This window comes from Piliocolobus tephrosceles, chromosome 19, assembly GCF_002776525.5.
Source record: "Piliocolobus tephrosceles isolate RC106 chromosome 19, ASM277652v3, whole genome shotgun sequence".
Taxonomy (NCBI): domain Eukaryota; kingdom Metazoa; phylum Chordata; class Mammalia; order Primates; family Cercopithecidae; genus Piliocolobus; species Piliocolobus tephrosceles.
The window spans coordinates 15,755,638-15,760,925 of NC_045452.1; the positions used below are offsets into that span (position 1 = coordinate 15,755,638).

At 51.3% G+C, this 5,288-nt stretch overlaps 1 protein-coding gene across 1 annotated transcript in view; it reads right to left on the reverse strand.

Annotated features, from left to right (window-relative positions):
- LARGE1 (LARGE xylosyl- and glucuronyltransferase 1) overlaps window positions 1–2,246 on the reverse strand; it is a 622,406-nt gene extending 620,160 nt beyond the window's left edge. Inside the window, exon 1 of the mRNA XM_026447731.1 lies at window positions 1,832–2,246. The gene's annotated coding sequence lies outside the window, so the exon portion shown is untranslated. The remainder of the gene's footprint in view (window positions 1–1,831) is intronic.
- Window positions 2,247–5,288: the final 3,042 nt, after the last annotated feature.

Here is a 5,288-nt window from a genome sequence, read left to right on the forward strand (position 1 = left end):
AGGGGAGGCGCCGCGGGAAGGTCACGGGAGCGGAGGCGCGGCGAGCGGATCGCGGCGCGGTGGGTGCGGGGAGCCGAGGCGGGCGGCCCCCGCCGCCGGGAGCGCTCGCCGGCCTCGGCCGCCGCCGCCTCCGAGATGCACCGGCTTCCCGGAGCGCCCGGCGCTCGGAGCTGGGCGGCCGCTGCAGCCGCCACGGGCAGCCGGGCGCCGCTGGCCGGAGCCGGCGCGCGATCCCCGCCTCCCGCGACGGGGCAGGAGGGGGCTGCCGCGCGGGGGCCGACAGGGGCGGGCGCTGGGGTCCGGGCTTCGGGCTGGCCCCGCCGCCTTCGCGTGCCCAGAGCGCCGGACTCGCTCAGCAGCTGCAGTGACTGTGTGTCTGTGTCATGTCTGTGCAGCCGGGGGGGACCGCGAGCCGGGGCTGGGTTCCGAGCGGGGGCGGGGCCGGCGCCCTCCTCGGCGCCCGCCTCCGACCCCGTGACCGAGCGGCCGACCAATGGCAAGCTCCGCAGCCGCGCGGACCGAGAGTTCGCCCCCGCACAGGCTCCGCCCCCCCGGCGAGACTCCGCCCCAGTGCTTCTTCAGCTCGCTGGCAGGCAGGCGGAAGCAACACCCGGAGCCGGGATCCCGGGCTGGGTCGGGATGAAAGGGTGCAAGCTGGGAGCTCCCCGCCCTTCTTCCCGCCCAACCCGGCCGCTCCCGGCTGCTTCGGGTTTGGCGTGCCTCGCGGAAAGAGGGGGAAGGGAAGCGGGAAAGGCTCGCAGCTGCCGTGTTAGAGACGCTCGCAGGCTTGCAGGACCATGCAGCCTGCTCCCCAAATTGCACAAAACAGCCGTCGTGAGAAGTAGGAAGTTTCCCCGCCTCGGGTCGCCGCTTCTCTCAGAGGTGCGCATGGTGTGGGGCAGCCGGAGTCTGTGAGGAGCCTCGCTGAAGGGCTCTGACGGCATCTTTCTGGGCTCAGTATCCAAGAATCCTGTCCAAGGCTTCCTGTTCCTCTGAGGAAACTACATTCTGTTTCCCCCACCCCAAACACACACCCCATGCACGCACAACACGCCCCTCCCCTGCTGGTTTTATTCTCGCTCTTTCCCTCTTGGCATAAGAACCCGGCGCGCAACATCCCTTGAATGGACTTCCAGCCTCCCAGTTCTAGGGACGAGGGTGGGGTGCTGAGAGTCCTCCCAAGCCACAGGAGGAGTGGTTGAAATGGGTCAGGGTACAAGGGCGGGGGTGTGAGAATGGATGGAAGGAGGATGCTCTCGAGAGAAGACCCAGAGGAGGCGAAAGCAGAGAGGCAGGGAGATCTCGAAAGAGGACGACGAGGGCTGCACAACTCCGACTCGGAGACCGGAGCTCCGGGCGCGCGATCCAGCTCCCGGGTTTTTCCCCAGCTTGGTCCCAGGGCTTCTGGGGTCCCCTTCCCCCCGGGTTTCCACCTCTCCCCAGCCGCGCGGGCCGCCGGGTGTCTGCCTCCCCTCTGCGCGCCTCTCCGCGCTCCAGGACTCTGGCGAGGCAGCGGGAAGCCCACCCTAGTTCTTGGAAGGGGCAGGGGAAGGATGGGCTGGTGAGGGGGCGCGCGGGAAAAGGCCGCTGAGCTCTGGCTGCCGAGCTGACCCCACTCGTCGAGGTCGGGCTGGGGGTGGGCAGGGGCTTCCGAGGCTCGGCCCCTGCTCCCCTCCGGACCTGGCTCCCGCCTGGGTAACCACACTCTCGGCCTTTGGCTTGACCGAGCTGGGACCCTTCTCCCATCCCCCTTCCCTCCAGCCTCTTGAAACAACGACCCCCACCAGCAGCAGCAGCGCCCGCTCTGCCCCGGCTCCGGGGCGCTGTTTACCTAATCTCAGCGGCTGACGGAGCCCAGCAGAATGCGAAAGGGAGGCAGCGGTGGCACAGCAGCGTCCCCGGCGAAGAAGTAAAAGACGTTTGCTTTGGAGCTTCGGGATAAGTTAACTGCGAAGCTGGGGTCCTGCTGTCTTATCTCTGCGGGGATAAGTCTCACCGTGCACGTTGCAGGCATAGCCGATCCTATCTGTTTTTGATGCCATTACCGTGTCTGAGAAGAACATTATATGAAAAACTATTACCTAATATTCTACAGACCATTGAAGTGTCAAAGTTTAATGCCAAGTGTTTTAGCTCGAAGGCTGCTCGGTTCTTCCTCTGACGTGCAGCTCTGTTCTAGAACACGCTGAAAACAAGGGGATCATTTTTATTTTTTTGCCGCCCGAATGTCCTTCCTTCCTACTCTCTTCCTCCTCTCTCACCCCCACCCCCGCCCCGGAACCGGGTAAAGTTAAAGCCAGAATTTGTACTTTCTTTTTACGTTTTGCTTTGCTTCACTTCATTAGTGGTGTAAAATGCATTGTTACAGCATATTAGCATATTAATAAAGATAACGTGACTGAGGAAAGGAAAAGAGACCTGAAATTTACAAACGAAGGAGAAATAATTGAATAACATCAGAAACTAAAAGATAAGCTTGCGGGAAAGAAATATCTCCATTATAATTACTCACGTGTACATTCTCTAGATAGAAATCTCAGAAAGAAAAATGTGACCATCGTGTGGGAGATAGCAATGTTCACGCTGGTCAGTAAGACATGTTGCAGACATAATGCCATTAGTGGATTTCACAAAAGGTACTTGCATTGGTCAATAAGCACCTTAAATGTGGAAAAGCTTTGTTTTATCAAATAAAGGTTGCAAGTTCCTGCAGTCACTGGCATAGCTAGTGCTCTAAATGATATTAATGTTGTCAGACTGAAATATGTCACATACTGAGCCCTCTGGTTAGTACATCAAGCCCCCACGTTTAAAGTATTACGTTGGGAAATTGTAAAGCACCTCAACTCCCCAGTCCAAGCAACTAAATATGTATATGAATGTACATGGAAACCCTGAAGTAGGATGTAGTTACTAGGAATTATAGCCCTTTGACACAAACCAAGAAATAAATGTCTTAAAAGGATTTCCTCTACGATATAGTATGAGAATGCAGAATAAAATATGTAAGGTGATATATCTGTTATTTCTAAAGAATGAGCACAGCTTTTGCTGAGAACCGAAAAATGAAAAAAAAAATTGAGCTATCTAAGCCAACTGTTATCTATTTATCTGCACACAGTTATTGTACCTGTCACTGAAGAGATTCGGAAAGGTCTCTCTCTCATTTTTTTTTATTAGGGTCAAGGAGACCTAATCCTAAGAAACCTGAGGTCTTAAAACAGCCACTAGGGGGCCCTAAAGGCATCTCAAAGAGGAAGCCAGAAAACACTCCGGTTTTCTGTGTACCTGATACAAGGAACTGGGGAATCTAAAGACACGTTAAGAACACAGTGCACTGTAGTCCCAGCACTTTGGGAGGCTGAGGCGGGCGGATCACATGAGGTCAGAAGTTCGAGACCAGCCTGGCCAACATGGCGAAACCCCGACTCTACGAAAAATAGTAAAATTATCCGGGTGTGGTGGTGGGTACCTGTAATCCCAGCTACTCAGGAGGCTGAGGCAGGAGAATCGCTTGAACCCGGGAGACCGAGGTTACAGTGAGCCGAGATCGCACCATTGCGCTCAGCCTGGGCGACAAGAGCAAAACTCTATCTCAAAAATAATAATAATAATAATAATAATAATAATAATAATAAATAATGCAAAGTTTGGAGGCAAATCTGGTTTTATGTAATACATGACCTGAGTCCAATTTTGACTCCTAAGTCAATCTAGTTTCTCAACTCTTTTCCCACCTCCAAGAAAGGAAATATTGTATCCTTGAGAGGAGGGTTACCTCATACTCTCAACCTTCTTAAGGTCAGCACAATTCTGTTTGTCATTCCAAACAGGACGTTCTTTCAAAGATTTGAGGACTGTTTTCTGAATGTTTTGCACATTCTTCAAGAGCCAGATAACAAGATGATTGAATTCTCACAAAGAGGATATTTAAAAGATTTAGCAACCTGTACAGCAGGGCACCCACCTGCCAACTTATTTGAAGTCAAGCCAGCCACAGGGGCACTAGCATTAGACCTGAGTCCTGAAGGCCTCTGCTAGACCAGACATGCATACTTTAGTGCCGAGTTCTGGTGAAATGGTGGTGTTAATGTTGGGAGGAAGGAGTGGTTCCTGCAGCAGGCGTGAGGAGGCAGGGTATAGTGGGAATGGCAGCCAGTGGTAGTGGAGGGGTGCTTACTGCAAGGACAACTTAGCCAGTATGGAAGGACTGCAGTATCTTAATGTTATATTTGTCAAAACAACTAAATGTCGGGTCTGATCCTACAGAAAGCTGCCTAAAATTTTTAACTAGCAATCAAATTTTCAGGGCTTCCGGATCCTTAACAGTCACATATTTTTTCTACATCTTACCAGTAGGTAAAGTTAAGATGTCCTTTATGAGAGTCAGGAATCAAACAGCATTCAGATAGCACGGGTTTGAAAAAGCCTAGTTTTCCTTAAACCGATGCTAGATAAATATCTGCCAAAGATGCTGTGTCCCGACACACTTCAAGCAAAAATTTAAGCACCCGGCATGAAACATTGCTCTTTTATTTAGGCCAATAATCAAAAGACATTCCTGAGCAAAACAAATGCCTCCATCAGGACTAAGCAAAGAAGTCACTTGTTAGGTAAAGAACGAAAAAAACATTGCAAAAGCCACCAAATTAACACTAATGGAAGTGTGATTTGAACATAATTTAAGTAAAAACAAAGCAAGTCCAGAATGGAGACATCAGATAGGGAATGGGGACAGTCTTTCTTTGTGGAATGAAAAATATTTTATGTTCACATCATCATGTTCATTAACAGGCAAGATACAGATATTCTCAAAATAGCATTATTAACCTCCAGAAGACTTGTCCTGCAAGGCTGAGAGCCAGCTAATTAGAACAAATTTGGCTGTAGATAGAGAATCCCATTGTCTTTAGGAGAGAGGGTTTACGCGCTCGCCAGCTGTGAAAGTCCATCGGAGTAGGACTTTGTCAGGTGTTGGCTCTCTGACCACCTTATGACAAAATGCTGAACTGGGGAGTCAAAGACCCTCTAGAGACAGAAAGGAAAAACTCAGTGCCAAAGAGGTCAACTCAAAGGACAAAGGGAGCTTTTCTTCTCAAGGAAAGGGGAGCTTAAGCTAGTGGGCCATAAGATCCTCAAGACAAAAATGAAAATGAAAAATTTAAACATTAGTAAAAGCACCAGAGTCCTGAAATGAAAGATGATGACATATACCTTTTGGAGCTTTTTAGTGAGAAGCCCTGTTCGAAGGGTGTGTTTTATCAGTTTCTGTTTTCTCCTCCCTCTGT